Genomic DNA, 17867 nt, shown 5'->3' with positions numbered 1-17867 from the left:
CAGTGCAATTCCAGGCTCACTCGCCTCACACCCACAACACATTTACACACCCATATAGTGGGCGATACAAAATGGCCAAACCATTCCCTCCTTGTTTTCCTAAGAAATACATTAATTTTCATTGGTTTTACATGCTAAGCAGTGATCATATATAAGGCAAATAGGTTTCCCATGCTTTTTACAGCCACCAATAGACCTTAACCGTCTAAAGACAGTCGCATAATGTTTGTAGTCTTCATGTTTTTTATATTATTTATACTAAAGGCACATAGAATGGAATGTAACGTTGTGCCTATAGATTGTTCAAACAGAGCGATTGGCTAAATCCCTCAGTTTTGTACAATAAAATTGGCAAAATGCTGACATGTAAATATTGTGGAAGTAAACCACCGGGTATAATATATCCAGTATTTGCGTCAACGTCCCGGTGTAGGAGACAAGTTACAAATGTGAAAGCTATGGGTGGTTCCCTGCCGATGCTCCTTTTCCTCTTAGGCAAGTGCCTCCATAGGAATCGCATGGGTTCAATGCAGAGCTGCACTGCCTGGTCATATTGGCACAGACGGTGTGGCGCGGCTTTGATCCCTCCAGTGCACAAAGCAAGGTCCATAAAGACATGGATGATCGAGTTGGGTTGGAGGAACTTGACTGGCCTGCACAGAGTCCTGACCTCAACCTGATAGAACACCTTTGGGATGCATTAGAGCCAGGGTGGATTTTATTTAAATCACTAGTAAAAAGACTTGATTTAAATCAACTCGATTTTAAATCCTTTTTAAAGCGCAATTGTTAACTCTGTTCCGCAGAAACTCCTCCCCTGACCTTCTGTTGACTCACTTTAATGGGACAGCTGGTAAGGGACGTGACGGCAGCAGGTGAGTGGATGCCTGGTAACGGGCACTGCCATGATGGATCGGAAATAACAGGTGCTCTTTAAATGTAAGGACTTATTCTTGCTGGTAGTTAAAATCTTTAATATCTGCAACAAAATGAAGGTTTCCTATTTAGAATAATAAGCTGTCAGGTTAATAAAACAGATATCAGAACCGATTCAATCATACAGTTTGTAGTGTACATAGATATGCAAAACCATGGGATAAAGGAATATTCCTGAACTTTGTTTTATCTCATGGTTACTGTGAAATTGTGTGAATGCATCAATGCCAGTGCATGTTATCTCTGCTTGTAGAGCTTGGATTCATTGGATACGTTTTTTTTTTTTTTTTAAGTGTATTTTGTGCGTGTACGCGAGAGAGGAGCTAATGAGCAGTTAATGAGCTCATCTGAGTAATCGGTTGGGATGTTTTTGAGTGAAAAAAGGAGTTTGGAAATTTTCTGCTGAACGATAAATTGAAAGGTTAATGTGTTTCCTGTCCAAATAGTTTGCTCTGGGTATATGTGAGAAGGAACACAACCATTCATTTATGTCCACTGAACGATTTATCGGTCATTACATGATGGCACTGTCGTTTGCTGTCACGGCCGAATGTTCGTTAGTCAAAAATGGGTTTGACTGATTTTTCATATAGTGTATGGTCAGCATTAGACACCTATTTGCAAAGGAGATGAGGAGTTCGTGGAGACTAAAAGAAAACTCCAGTAACTTAATTACTGTGACAAGCCAATGCATTGGTTAAACAGAAGTGAAAAAAAGAGCCCGGGGTAAAGCATTTTGTGAAAAGCTGACTGCTTCTCCTGAATATGTGCAATGTTTACTACATAGAGGCAGGAAATAACCGGAGAAGTTATAGCAATTATCATCTTATCAGAACAGCAAGGCGGCCCCTAGAGTCCCTGATTGTGGAAATGTGTAGACATGTAGAGATATGAGAGCTTCTGTAAGAAATGGAAATGATCTAAATATAGCCTTCATGAAACCCGTTTTATGGGCAGTGTGGGTGGATATATATTGTGTGCTGGGAGAACGATTGTTTTCAATCTCTTGTGAAGAATTTCACACTCGTGTACATACGAGTTTAAAGCGGTATAATGCACAAATATATTCCTGGAAAGCTTTCACATACGGAGGTCCGTGACTGTAATATAAAACCAGAAAGTAATCTAATGCTGTGTATGTAAATGTTGCAGCTACATTACATAGCTTGCATGGAGGAATAGATGTTAAATGATCTGATGTTGCCCTCAACTAAAACCTTTGATTTCATATATTGCCAAAACAGTTTGTTCTGATTGGTTGCTCTAGTCGGGATTTTGATTACGTTTGTCTTAGTTTTATGCAACTACTTATTTGAATGGGTTTTTCAACCTGTGGTTTCTAGCCCTCAGATTTGGGTTGTCACTGTAGTTGGTACAAACCTGACAGCATAAAAAATGTCTAGAAGTGAAAAGCCATTCATGTCCTTTGAATTGAAATGTAAGAATTTATACATGCTTGCCACAAACTTGGATCTATAGTCAGGTTTACAAAGGGACATACTCAATGGACCAACTTGGTAATTTTCTGTTATTACTGTTCTGTGTTTCTATGTATGGTTGCCTATATATTTTACAGGGTGTTTGGGCTATCAAAAATGTTTAGAGTTTTGGGAAATGTTACCGCTTGCCAACCGCCCTATAGTAGTGTTACTGCTACAGGACAGCTGCGCTGTGCAGGATCACATGCTGCACTTCTGGGTAGTGGGCATGCGCTGCTTCTGCTTTGATTTGTCGCAGCGGGTGCCAGCGGACATCGCCAAGGAGAGATACAGGACGGAGCTCTGCCTATGTAAGCAATGCAGAGCTCTGTCCTGACATGGAGAAAGTAAGATTTTCTTTCCCTGCAAAGCTGGGAATTAAAACCCAACACATCCCTTAGTGAAAGCACCACACGTACAAAAAACACTGGCTATAGGCACACTTTTAACCCTTTGATCGCCCTAGATGTTTAACTCCCAGTCATTAGTACAGTGACGGTGCATATTTTTTAGCACTGATTACTGTATTGGTGTCACTGGTTCCCACAAAATGACAGACTGCCGGCCATACTATTGCAGTTCTGTTATAAGTCACTGATCGCTGCCATTACTAGTATAAAATAAATATTCCAGTTTTTATACCATGTTGTGCAAAGCAATCAATATATGCTTATTGGGATTTATTTATTTTTTAACAAAAAATATTCAACAGAATGGTCTAAATTTATGAAGAAATTTGAATTTTTACATTTTTTTAATTGGATATGTTTTTATAGCAGAAAGGTAAAAAAATATTTTTTGTTTTTCAAAATTGCCAGGCTTTTTTTTTTTTTTTGTATAGCGCAAAAAATTAACGCAGTAGTGATCAAATACCACTAAGTGCTGGTTCACACTACCGCGACCTGAGATCCGATTTGTGTCACTCGACATGAGAAATTCAATTATAGTGAATGAGAGCTGTCTTAATGTACACTACTGAAGTCGCTCCGACTTCAGAAAAGGTTTCTGTACTACTTTAAGGCAACTTGTACTCATAGATTTCAATGGAAGTTGCCTCCAAAGTCGGATAACTGTCTTAACTGAAGCAACTTTACAGGAAGAGAAAATGGTTTACGCAGGCAAACCCCTCCCACAGAGCTGATTATTCTGTGATTGGCCAAAGTCGCCTGTTCTAGAGGCAACTTTAAGTCGCGTTGTAAGTTGCTCCAAGTTGCGCTGAAGTTGCCTTGAAAAGTCGCGCTGTAAGTCGGGTTCCCCCTGTGTGAACCGACTCTTCGACTGAATCGAGATCACGATTTCTTTTTTTTTAACAAATTGTGCTGTGTGTGTATTATTTTATTTATATATTTTTATATATATATATATATGTGTGTGTGTGTGTGTGTGTGTGTGTGTGTGTGTGTATGTACAGTGAGGAAAATAAGTATTTGAACACCTTGCTATTTTGCAAGTTCTCCCACTTGGAAATCATGGAGAGGTCTGAAATTGTCATCGTAGGTGCATGTCCACTGTGAGAGACATAATCCAAAAAAAAATTCCAGAAATCACAATTTATGATTTTTTAACTATTTATTTGTATGATACAGCTGCAAATAAGTATTTGAACACCTGTCTATCAGCTAGAATTCTGACCCTCAAAGACCTGTTAGTCTGCCTTTAAAATGTCCACCTCCACTCCATTTATTATCCTAAATTAGATGCACCTGTTTGAGGTCATTAGCTGCATAAAGACACCTGTCCACCCCATACAATCAGTAAGAATCCAACTACTAACATGGCCAAGACCAAAGAGCTGTCCAAAGACACTAGAGACAAAATTGTACACCACCACAAGGCTGGAAAGGGCTACGGGGAAATTGGCAAGCAGCTTGGTGAAAAAAGGTCCACTGTTGGAGCAATCATTAGAAAATGGAAGAAGCTAAACATGACTGTCAATCTCCCTCGGACTGGGGCTCCATGCAAAATCTCACCTTGTGGGGTCTCAATGATCCTAAGAAAGGTGAGAAATCAGCCCAGGACTACACGGGAGGAGCTGGTCAATGACCTGAAAAGAGCTGGGACCACCGTTTCCAAGGTTACTGTTGGTAATACACTAAGACGTCATGGTTTGAAATCATGCATGGCACGGAAGGTTCCCCTGCTTGAACCAGCACATGTCAAGGCCCATCTTAAGTTTGCCAATGACCATTTGGATGATCCAGAGGAGTCATGGGAGAAAGTCATGTGGTCAGATGAGACCAAAATAGAACTTTTTGGTCATAATTCCACTAACCGTGTTTGGAGGAAGAAGAATGATGAGTACCATCCCAAGAACACCACCCCTACTGTGAAGCATGGGGGTGGTAGCATCATGCTTTGGGGGTGTTTTTCTGCACATGGGACAGGGCGACTGCACTGTATTAAGGAGAGGATGACCGGGGCCATGTATTGCGAGATTTTGGGCAACAACCTCCTTCCCTCAGTTAGAGCTTTGAAGATGGGTCGAGGCTGGGTCTTCCAACATGACAATGACCCGAAGCACACAGCCAGGATAACCAAGGAGTGGCTCTGTAAGAAGCATATCAAGGTTCTGGCGTGGCCTAGCCAGTCTCCAGACCTAAACCCAATAGAGAATCTTTGGAGGGAGCTCAAACTCTGTGTTTCTCAGCGACAGCCCAGAAACCTGACTGATCTAGAGAAGATCTGTGTGGAGGAGTGGGCCAAAATCCCTCCTCCAGTGTGTGCAAACCTGGTGAAAAACTACAAGAAACGTTTGACCTCTGTAATTGCAAACAAAGGCTACTGTACCAAATATTAACATTGTTTTTCTCAGGTGTTCAAATACTTATTTGCAGCTGTATCATACAAATAAATCGTTTAAAAAAATCATACATTGTGATTTCTGGATTTATTTATTTGTTATTATGTCTCTCACAGTGGACATGCACCTGATAACAATTTCAGACCCCTCCATGATTTCCAAGTGGGAAAACTTGCAAAATAGCAGGGTGTTCAAATACTTATTTTCATCACTGTGTGTGTGTGTGTGTGTGTGTGTGTGTGTGTGTGTGTGTGTGTGTGTATATATATATATATATATATATATATATATATATATATATATATATATATATATATATATAATGGGCTGTTGCTGATTACAATTTTCGTGTTTGATTAATCAATATTTTTTTTTATCTATTAATCCACTAATTTCGATTAAAATAACGCACATACAGATCCAACCACTTTTAGCGGATCCCCTTGCATTGCAACGCTGCATTAGTCAGTGGAAAATGTGGTATACACTATATACAATCACCCGACACTAGTTAGTTTCCACAATCCATGACTTAACTTCACAGTTCACACAAATACATTTTAAATTCAAACTGTAGCACTGACGAAAGTAATTTTTTCTTATTAAACTTTAAGAAAAACGTAAAAGGTTAGTTTAACTTTAATTATAAAATGTATCTAGTATATTGACTGTCAGTCACTTTATAGTAGGCATCGCTTTAGCCAGTCACGCAGACATACCAGAGTGTTTTACATTTTCTGGAAGCAGACATGATTGCATTTTATTGACAATATACCCTGAAGAACTGATCAGTCTTTCGCACGGAACAGATGTTGCCGATGCACAAAGAATTGTCTGCACAAAACTGCTTAGGACAGGACAACAATAATTATTTTTGCCCCCTTCCCCTGATGGAGCCTGATGCATCCTCCTGCTCCACAGATGCAAAGGTACCTCAATCCAATGGGTGCAGTTTGCTCGCATCCAGCAGGGTAAGTCTCACTGTCCAGGCTGTCCGGTGACGACAAGAATTTTTGATCGATCAAAAAAATTAATCTTTAATTTCCCCAGCCCTAATATAATATATTTGTTTTTTTAGTAGCCTATATTCTCTCATGATTTTTTTTTTTTTTCTTCTTCTTCTTTCTCAAATAATCCTTGTTGCACTGCTGAGAATTTTTCTTGTGCCTTCAGTCAAGATTTCCACAAAGCTGCTTGAGCCATTCTTTACATGGCAGCTATCCAGGTGGGCGTTTCCTCAAATTTTGGAGGCCATAACTGGACCCTGTGGGATGGAAGATTGGGGGGCTAGCTTGGAATGTGACCATCAGGCCTTGGGCTCTGCATTGTTGTGCATTCCAGACCTTTATGTACTGTTAGATGCAGAGCACATTCAGGTCTAGATTTCATGAAACATCCTCCGGTGTGACATAGTCATTAAAGACTCACATGGTAAATAAGTCTGGGTTCACACTATACTACACAATAGTAGTACGACTTTCATCCTACTTTGCCCTGCGACATCGGTCCTACATCTATCCGACTTTCATAACCAGGATACTACTTTGATCCGACTTTGTGATAGTCTGACTTGTTCTTTGACCAATCAAAACAATCCCAGAGTGAGAACAATTTATTTTACTGCTGCTGTAATCACAATGTCGGATGGTAAGGACAAGGGTCCTAATTTGATCCGACTTCAATGATATTCAATGGGCTGAAGTAGGATCAAAGTAGTACAGGGAGCATTTTCAAAGTCGGACCGACTTGTGTCGGACCAGTTAAGACGGTTCTCGTAGGAAAACATTGATTTTCACACATCATGCGACATGAGCTCCCAATGTCGGAGCTTTTGTCGGACCAGTGTGAACCCGGCTGTTGTCAGATGGGTGGAGTGTTGCACATGTGTGCTCTTTCTCCCACCACTTATGCCTCCTGCACACTGGATGTTTGAAAAATATTTCCAGCCATCCGCACGTTGGTATGTAGTTATACTGATCCAGCTTGGACCAATGGAACTATGTATTTGACATTTCTGGTCGTTGCCACTGGAAATCTGTGATCTCCACTTGCTTTTGGGTCCTGTTTTTTGAGTGGCTGTTCTCCTGCTTTGTAAACGCAGGAGGTCTGCTCAGCCTGGACACCTTTCAGAATGAATGCAAAGTGGCCGAAGACCTGTATAAAGGCAATTGGGCTGACCCCTAAGCACAGGACCTGGAAGCAAGTGGAGATCACTGAAGTAGCGGTGTCCGTTTCAGTGATTTCCTGCTTCCAGGGGCATTGGCCAAGCATGTCATATATGCATATTTCCATTGGTCCAAGCTGGACCTGTGTAATATGCTGATACCTGAAATTATTCCTAAGTTTAAGTGAAGTACCATCTTGCTGCTGCTTGTTCTAAAGCCCCAAGCAGTGATCCCCCCCCCCCATTGTCTTTGCCCTCTGTGGCCCTCATCGGTGCCTAGGGTTTGTTGGTACACATGTGGCCCTCATCTTCTAGGCTTTGTTCTGCTATGTGGCGTGCCTTGTCTTCTCAGACATGCACAGAGGAAAGGCTTGCTGCAATGGTAGGTGGTTATTGTTCCTTCAGTCAGGAGTTCTCCTTAACAGTGAATTTTTCATATTCTTCTTCCCATCTAGCTTGATTCGGGAGCTGGTTTCTTCAGATAACTGACATGGGAATAAGCTTTCAAATGTTGTTTGGTGTACCATTGGATATTGCCCATCCCTTGGACTGCTTTTGTACTTGTCAAATGTAATGGAATTGACTGAATTGTCCCTCAACATGTATATATATATTTTTTTAATGGTGTACCAACCTCTGTTAGGCAGCAGGATAACCTTAAATACTTAATGCCTATGTTTGTTAATGTACATGGGGGGGAAAAAAATACACCAAGTGCAAAAATCTAATATATTTACCCCAGAAAAAAAATTCTTTAAAATTTTTATTTTTAGTCCACAAATAAATTGAATCCATAAAAAACTCATACATAACACTATAGCACCAATATGTTTTGTTTAATGGGGACCTGAAGTTTATTTTGGACTGTCACAATTGAAAAATAAAATCTGCAGGTAAAAGAAGCACGGAAAAGTTTACATGTTCGCACCATTTTCTCTTACCATAAATTATTTTTTATTCAATTGCAATGTGCCAACTTCCTAGCAGATTTGACTAGTTCATTACTCCCCCTGCCTCCTTGTACGTCAAAGCCTTCCCCTATGGGAAAGTGTATTTTATGATGTGTGCTTTCCCCTTCTAACACCCTATATATCTTTTATAGAGTTAAATCGCCCAAAAAATACTCTCTGCAGTCCATGAACACTATTACATAATTTTAAAGTAATCAACGTTTTCAAATATTCTCCTCCCATACCTGTAATCCTGTTGTAAGTAAAACCTGCCCCAAACACTTGTGAGATTTCCCAAGCTCTGCCGTGTCCACTTCCCTAGGATGGACCTGCCATCAGGGTGCATGCTGCCCTTTTCCCAAGCCCTCGCACATGCGCATTGTGCTCTCCACTGGCAGATGCGCGCAGCAGCTGCAACAGGAGAGGGAATGTTATCTGTGGCATGTGAGGGGCTCGGAAGGATGGGGCTTGCCCTAACTACTGATCTGTGATAGAGAAGAGGACAGGATGGAGCTGTGAAAAATCTCAAGTGTTTGGGACAGGCTTCACTCTGTTCACATATGGCTTACTGGTATGGAAGGGGGCAATGTAGATTTTTAGAATTGGATTAGTATATAATGATGGAATGCTGTTTGTGGACTGTATAGAATAATTTTCCTTTTAATAAAACAACTCTTTAATTTAGCAGGCAGGGGAGAAGTGAAGGGGAATACCAGTACATAGTGGCATTTGACTGCTTATAGTGTGCGAAGGTTGCTAATATCCAATCTAAGAAGGTTGTGCCTGGCAGTATTCTACATATAAACCTGCAAAAAAGTATGACTATAATCTTATGGGAAGCTTGTTAATTAAATGACTAGTCTGGTAACAGGATCTGTTTAATGAATTCCCAAGGCTAGTGCAAGGTTTTTAGCTCTTCCTTGGCTAAACTTGAGAATATAGCAAAGCTGATTGGCTAGGAACAGTTCCCGCTATAAACGATTATGTCCAGCTCTTGCACCAAGGGGAATCCGTGGCCTTGCTGGCGGCATTCACTGGAATTGAAGGGCCACCCTCGGATTCTGAAGACATGTATTGTCTTTTACTATTTTGTTGATGTTGGGTGGTTTTGTTTTTGTGTTCTATTAAAAAATGATTATCCTTTAAAATATCCTTGTGTATGAACAATGGCTGTAAGAAGAATAATGTGCTTATCAAGCTGATTAATTGCCTTCCTTCTTTAAACAGAAATAGAGTATTCCTTGTTTGTAGTGTTTCAGAGGTCACTTGTATCATTTATGTTTTCAATCTACTTGCACGTCACCTGAGAGCACTGGAGATATTACTGGAAGCTGTTCAAGTCTGCAGACTAGAGATCTATTGACTTGTGTGTATTTTACTCAGTCTTCTGTTTTGAGGTTATAAAAACTGCAAGCATTTGTCAATTTGCCAAGTACAGTTTACAGTGTGAAATAATTCACTGCTGCGTAGAGTACAAATTAGGAATTGGACCAATCTGGCTTTTAGTAATTGAGAGTATATTTTACAAGGAATTGACTTGATCTATTTGACAACACAAAACGGTGCCCTCATCTTGGCCTTGAAAACTTCCAAACTGCCACAAGTGTCTGTTCGTATCCATGTATTCTTTGGGTGCTGCATTCTAGTTAATTTCAAGGTCATTAGAGTTACTAAACCCAGGACCCTGCATTTGCTATACACAGAACATGTAAATGTAATTGTTTTAGTTAATATAAACTGTTAAATACCTTTTCTCATCATCAGTTAAAGCAGTCTTATGATGTCCAGCAGAGCACTGTTTAAAAACTCATACAAGCTTTATTCTCCCCTGATTGTCCTTTGAGGCTGCAGGACCCCTGGCCCTCTGTCTGCACAGTGCTAATTGGCCCTGTGCCGATCACATGCACTCTCCCAAGAAAATAATTCTCTAGCAGTACACACCAAACTGAGCATGTGCAGCTTGTGCTCAAGGCTCTGTTCTGTCAGATAGATTGGGGACTATAGAAGAATGGGATGACCAGAGAAGACAAGACAGGATCAAACTGCCTTTTTACACAATGCACAGTATTAACCCCTTAGGTTCCACAGTGAGTAAAACAAGCGTGCTCTACTGCATATACAGACAGATATTATGATTCTGGGTACGGTAACACTTTAAGACACCCCTTAGTCAAACACAGTGGTGGTACATGTGTAACAGATTCTTCATAGCCAATAACAGCCGTTGCTAGACCCTGGCACTTAAAGCAGGTACCCTTACTCTCCTCCTACTCTGTCCCTGGTCTAGTACCAGGTCTGTCTGGGTAGGATCATATTGAAGGTTTCAATTTATACAATGTTTTTATTTTTTTTATTTTATTTTTTACAGATCAGCTTTCAAACACCCTGTAAAAAAAAAAAAAAAAAAAAAAAAAAAAAAAATTTGAAATAGAGAAAAGAAACGCAATTGGTTGCGTGAATACAAGGCAATCAGGAGGTTTTGTGCAGAAATGCCCGTTGGAGTGATATTCCTCCCAGCTCTACCTATATAGTTTTGTCATTTAGGTATGTCCCACCTGGAAAACCAATGGCACCGAACTTCTCTCAAAGTAAATAACCACTGAGCACCGATAATTGTATCTTTCTGAGCTCCTCCTAACTGAAAGGGAGTACGGAGGGCAGTAACAACTATTGCCGGAGGGCAGTAACAACTATTGCTGCAGAAGGCAATAACCACCGAGCACCAATATTTTAAGGGCACATTGACCACCACCTTTTTAAGGAGGCACTAGCCACCAAAACTCTTCTCTGGTCAGGACCAGCAGGGGTTACCCCCCCCCCCCCCCCGTTGAAATGAACCACTTACTGACCACTGCACTGTTATGTGATTTGCTGTACATTTGCATACTGCTGACCATTGTGTTAGATGCCCCTACAGTTGCAGCTTCACTAGTCCTTAAAGCGGTGGTTCACCCTGCAGAACAACATTGTAGCATACAATTCGGCATTGTAGCGAGCTACAGTATGCCGGTCTTAATTTTTTTATCGCCGTACTCACAGCGTAATCGTACATCGTAGATTCCGTCTGCCGCGGGGAATGGGCGTTCCTTTCAAGAGGGAGGGTGATTGACGGCCGGCTCTGGCGCGTCACGCTCCCCGAAGACAGCCGGAGTAGGTCTCGGCTCTTCACGGCGCCTGCGCACAGACTATGCGCAGGCGCCGTGAAGAGCCAAGCCTATTTCGGCTATTTCCGGAGAAGCGTGACGCGCCAGAGCCGGCCGTCAATCGCCTTCCGTCTGGATTGGAACGCCCATTCCCCGTGGGCAGTCGGAATCTACGATGTACGATTACACAGTGAGTACGGCGATAAAAAAATTAAGACCGGCATACTGTAGCTCGCGCTACAATGCCGAATTTTAGGCTAGAAGAAATTTTTTTTTTTTTTTATAGGGTGAACCCCCGCTTTAAAGAGGAAGTAAAGCCTCCTTAAAAAAATACACCCTGTAAGACAGTGGTTCTCAACCTTCTATTGTCGTGACCCCTTGATAAAATTTCCCAAGTTGTAGGGACCCCTAACAGTAAAATTATTTTCGTAGCGTGGGTGGTCAGCACCCAAGGCAAGACAAGTTATTTTCACCCCTAACCCATGGATATTTAGCGCTCCCCAAGTCACTTCCACTCATACAGTATTAAAACCCCTTATGGTACATTTTAGGATGTAACACTCTTTGTTCTCCTTTCTTCCCCTTTTTTCTGAGGTCTCCTCTAGCCCCTCCTGCTTTACATCCCTCACCAGTTAGCTGACCTCTAGTCTCTGCCCCCCACGGCTATAATGAATTGTCGGCTCCCGGCAATTCAGAGAGAATTCATAAAAAAAAAGCGTGGGGTCCTCCCGAATTCAATTACTTGGCCCTTCAGGTCTGGTATGGATATTAAGGGGAACCCCGCCGCCAATTTAAAAAAATGGCGTGGAGTTCCCCCAAAAATTCACATCAGACCCCTTATCCGAGCACGTAACCTGGTCGGCCGCAGAAAAGAGGGGGAGACGAGAGCGCCCCCCCTCCTGAGCCGTACCAGGCCACATGCCCTCAACATGGGGAGGATGTCCCCATGTTGATGGGGACAAGGGCCTCATCCCCACAACCCTTGCCCGGTGTTTGTGGGGGGCAGGGGGCTTATCAGAATCTGGAAGGGGACCCCAGATCCTGCCCCCTATGTGAATTGGTAATGGGGTACATTGCACCCCTACCATTTCATGAAGGAAGTGTAAATAGTTGTAAAAAACCACACACACACACCGTGGAAAAAAGTCCTTTATTAAATAAAAAAAAAATCCAGCTGTGGTAATCCACTCTCGGTCCCGGCTCCCCGCTCCAACGTTGTCGGTATCCAGTGACGGGTGATCTCCTCTCCAGTCCAGCGATGAGAAGACCATCCGGGATCCAGAGTGCAGCATCGCCGGCTGCCTGTCTCCATCGGAGACAGCCCGGCGAATGACGCTGCTGGAGCTAGTGACATTTCTTATATAGGTGAGGCGGGGCCACCCGTCACGTGACCCCACCCCCTCTGATGCAAGGTGGGTGGCCCGCCCTCACCTGTATAAGAAATGTCACTAGCTCCAGCAGCGTTTCTTATATAGGTGAGGCGGGGCCACCCATCATGTGACCCCGCCCCCTCTGACGCAAGGGGGGAAGCCTGGGCTTCCCCAGTGACATAGCAGAGGGTAAGTCAGAGGGGGATGGGGTCACGTGACGGATGGCCCGCCCTCACCTATATAAGAAATGTCACTAGCTTCAGCAGCGTCATTCGCCGGGCTGTCTCCGGTGGAGACAGGCGGCCGGCGATGCTGCGCTCTGGATCCTGGACAATCTTCTCATCGCTGGACCGGTGAGGAGATCACCCGTCGCTGGATACCGACAACGTTGGAGCGGGGAGCTGGGACCCGAGAGTGGATTACCACCGCTGGATTTTTTTTTTTTTAATAAAGGACTTTTTTCCACGGGTGTGTATGTGTTTTTTTACAACTATTTACACTTCCTTCGTGAAATGGTAGGGGTACAATGTACCCCATTACCAATTCACATGGGGGGGCAGGATCTGGGGGTCCCCTTTGTTAAAGGGGTCTTCCAGATTCTGATAAGCCCCCCCGCCCGCATACCCCCACAACCACTGGGCAAGGGTTGTGGGGATGAGGCCCTTGACCCCATCAACATGGGGACATCCTCCCCATGTTGAGGGCATGTGGCCTGGTACGGTTCAGGAGGCGGGGGCGCTCTTTTCTCACCCCTCTTTTCTGCGGCCGGCCAGGTTGCATGCTTGGATAAGGGGTCTGGTGTGGATTTTTGGGGGAACTCCACGCCATTTTTTTTATTTGGGGTGGAGTTCCCCTTAAAATCCACACCAGACCTGAAGGGCCTGGTAATTTAATTTGGGGGGACCCCATGCTTTTTTTAATTTTTTTTTTTTTTTTTTTATGAATGAATTCTCTGAATTGCCGGGAGACGACAATTCATTATACCTGCGAGTCCGTTTTTAAATGACTTTTTTTCCTTCGGAAATTACACTTTGAGCAGAGACCGTTTTAAGGACGGGAAACATGCGATATTTAACATGCTTACTTTACACCCCCCTAGGTACAAAATTTAAATGAATATTTCACTTTAAGCATTATTAAATTCACTGTTCCTGAAAAAACTGCCGTTTCGTGGCTTTTCAAATTTGCCGCGAACACCCCAAATTGTTCGTTGTTCGCCGAACAGGCAATGTTCGAGTCGAACATGAGTTTGACTCGAACTCGAACCTCACCCCTATTAATAACGTACCAGTTGAAAGGGTTCATCTGAGCTGATGGGGGGGGGGGGGGCATGTGCAAAAAAGGTGTTGATAGGTGAGTTTCCTTGCTCAAGAGGATCTGATTGAAACATAGCATTGCTGAGAAGCCACTATTTCTGGAGCAGAAAATGTCTTTGGTTGCAACGCCTGCATGATAAATCTTGCCAGGAGTGGGTTTCTAGAACTTAGGTAGTTGTCTTGGGGTGCCCCCGGTTTCTGACATATCTAAGCTGATGGTGGGGGCACCACGATCTCCACCTTGCCCAACCCGAGAATGCCTTGTATTCATCAAAAAAAATGCAAGGCATTTTCTGCCATCTGTGCTCAGTAAATACCCCCGTGGTTACTATGCAGAAGGGCAGCTGCTTAGTACTAGACCCATAAGACTGCTGCCATCACTGTAGAAGTTGAGATTACTAGTGTGATTCAGCTGTTTGCAGCTTAAACAGGAATAAGTCGGGTACGGCTGACACAATTGATTAATAGTCAACTAATCGATTATGAAATTAACCACTTCAGCCCCGAACCATATTGCTGGTCAATGACCGGGCCACTTTTTGCGATTCAGCACTGCGTCACTTTAACTGACAATTGCGACATGGCTCCCAAATAAAAGTGGCGTCCTTTTTTCCCCACTAATAGAGCTTTCTTTTGGTGGTATTTGATCACCTCTGCGGTTTTTATTTTTTGCGCCATAAACAAAAATTGAGCGCCAATTTTGGAAAAAAATGAATATTTTTTACTTTTTGCTGCAATAAATATCCCCAAAAATATATAAACTATTTTTTTCCTCAGTTTAGACTGATACGTATTCTACATATTTTTCGTTAAAAAAAAAGTGTTTTTTGATTGGTTTGCACAAAAGTTATAGCGTCTACAAAATAGAGGGTAGTTTTTGCATTTTTATTAATAATTTTTTTTTTTTAGTAGTAAAGGCGGCGACCAGCGATTTTTATTTGGTACTGCGACCTTATGGCGGACACTTTTGACACATTTTTGGGACCATTGGCATTTTTATAGCGATCAGTGCTATAAAAAATGCATTCATTACTATAAAAATGCCACTGGCAGGGAAGGAGTTAACACTATGGGGCGAGGAAGGGGTTAATTATGTTCCCTGGGTGTGTTCTAACTGAAGGGGGCGTGGGACTGATTAGGGAAAATTACTGATCGCTGTTCATACATTGTATGAATAGACGATCAGTCATTTCTCCCCCTGAAAGGACCGCGAGCTGTGTGTTTACACACACAGCTCCCGGTTCTCGCTCTGTAATGAGCGATCGCGCCCGTCGCGACCAGGTGCGCAAACGCACTCCTAGTGGCTGATTCGTGAGGTGACGTAGATCTACGTGACCTCGCGCAGGGGAGCCGACCTGCCGCTGTTTAACTGCGGCTGCTGGTCGGCAAGTAATTAATTACTATTTTCATAATCGATCGGCCAGTAACATAATGGGGTTAAAACGAAAATTAGCCCTTTTATGGTACAAAAAGTGCAAATCGCTACTGTAAATATTTCTGTGTTGCTTTTTTTTGTACTATAAAGTGCTATTTTTTATTTAATTTTTTTAACCCCTTGTTTTGAAGGAAGACATTGTTTTTGTATGGCCAGCATATAATATATTTCAGTTCTGTTTGAAAATCTGCCAAACAGCTTAACTTTTTTTTTTTTCTTTAAATAAAAAATAATTGATCTCTGATATTTACCAGATTCAACCTTTAATAGCATATACAGTATATCTCTTCTGTGTTATTCTCAGAGTGGATTAGCGGTTTTGCTCCCTAACCACATAGTTGGTTATTTTATATTTACCACTGCATAGAGATATTTATGAATGAATTGCCTTTTCTTTTTTTTTTTAAATACTTTACGTATTAACTAAATTATACACCACACTTTTTTACGGTTGTTAACCAATTAATTAAAACTGTAATCGGTCAACTAATTATGCCCTAAAGTTGGGTATGAGATGTGCATGTTTACATTGGTAAAGGCTAGACCAATGTAACTAAAGCTGAAATTTAGGTATTTTTCTTGCATAATTTGTGATCTGCTGATTTTCATGGCCGACCACTAGAGCTGCACGATTAATCATCAAGAATCGTTATCGCGATCTTTTTCCCGTTGCAATTCTTGACACAGGGTTTCACGATCTTTGACATGAAAATAATTTTCTTTCTGCACTTTGGTATGCAAATAATTTTTCTGTCTGCTCTCAGCCAAAAGTCAGTCTGGGCAGCCTGCCAAGTTTTAAAACATTCTTTATCAGTGGAAAGTTAAGTCTAAACATTGTATCACTTCAAAAGGAATAAACTTCTGTATGTAAATTAGGGAAGTTTAACCACTTAAACACCAAACCTTTTTCTGACAGCTCTTTTCAAGTTAAAATCTATTTTTTTTGCTAGAAAATTACTTGGAACCCCCAAACATTATATATATTTTTAGTAGAGACCCTAGAGAATAAAATGGCAGTTGTTGCAATATTTTATGTTGCACTGTATTTGCACAGCAGGCTTTTTAAATGCTATTTTTTTGGTGAAAAAATTACTTTAATGAATTAAAAAAAAAACACTAGCCAGTAAAGTTAGCCCATTTTTTTTTTTTTTTTTTGTATAAATGTAAAAGATTTTACGCCGTGAGAGAATCGTGATCTTCATTCTAAGCAAAAAAAATCGTAATTCTCATTTTGGCCAGAATCGTGCAGCTCTGGAAATGCCACGCTGTGTCTTAAGCTCCCCTTTTCCCATAAAGTCTCAACCCTTTGGATCATGCTCACCACACTACTGCTTCAGCACAAGGGCAAATATATTGTAAAGCCAGGAGCAAGCAATGTGTCTGCCTCACTGAAAACCTGCCCATAGCAATAAAGCAGATGTGCTGGATTAGCAGTGGCTAGTCCAGATGGTTGCTGCTCCAACAAGCAAGTTGGCATTTCAGTGAGAACATTACTTAAATTTTTTTTTTATTATTTTTTTTTTTTTTTTACTTTGCATCCTCTTAAGGAAAAAAGTTAATGTGACAAATATGTGGACCATATGTGGACCACCATTGTTGGTGGTTGCCTGGCTTCAATATGTCACTGTACCAGTACAATAATTGAAATCTATAGTTCTCACATAACTCACTGGCTGCATACTTGTTTGAAGTTGACAGCAACTGCTGAACCTAGTTACATCTTTGCAGATAGGATAGCACTTTTCATAATCTAGTTGCTCCCTATTTGGTTTTATATAATTTGTGCCTCTTACCAGTCGGTAAAAATATGTGTTCAAATGGGGGGGGGGGGGTTTTCAAAAAGGTGTGACAAAAATTACAACCCCCAAATACTGGCCATGCATCTTACAAACTAATCCTAATCCGGCCTTCCAGGCCATTTCATGTGGCCCTCGCACCTCTCCTGCAGTTGCAGAAGAGCGCCAACCCTCCTCTGGTCCTACTCCAGACCCCTACTTTCTGCTTTCAAGCATCCAGTTTCTTCCCAGCAGCAGCATAATGAAAGGGGGGTGCACTGTGATGTATGGGAGAGTGGGGGACTCAACTTCTGATGGTGGGGTGGCTCTTGACATCCAATGTAAGGGGAAGGGATGCGCTGGACATCTAATCTTGGTTACAACCGGCCCTTTTCTGGAAAATCATAATGCTGAGGCGGCCCAGGATGAAATTGAGTTTGACACCCCTGCCTTAGACTGTCAAAAACAGGAGTTATTAGTACTGTCCTGGCATGAGAGGC

The 17867-nt window shown here is 42.0% G+C and overlaps 1 protein-coding gene across 3 annotated transcripts in view; it reads left to right on the top strand.

Moving 5' to 3' along the window:
• The window catches only part of STAG1 (stromal antigen 1), a 222300-nt gene that overhangs the window by 88831 nt on the left and 115602 nt on the right, over positions 1 to 17867 (top strand). The window lies entirely within an intron of this gene.

This window comes from Rana temporaria, chromosome 4 (assembly GCF_905171775.1).
Source record: "Rana temporaria chromosome 4, aRanTem1.1, whole genome shotgun sequence".
Lineage (NCBI taxonomy): Eukaryota > Metazoa > Chordata > Amphibia > Anura > Ranidae > Rana > Rana temporaria.
Note: the sequence above shows the minus strand (reverse complement) of the source record. Positions and strands in the feature narration are given on the sequence as shown.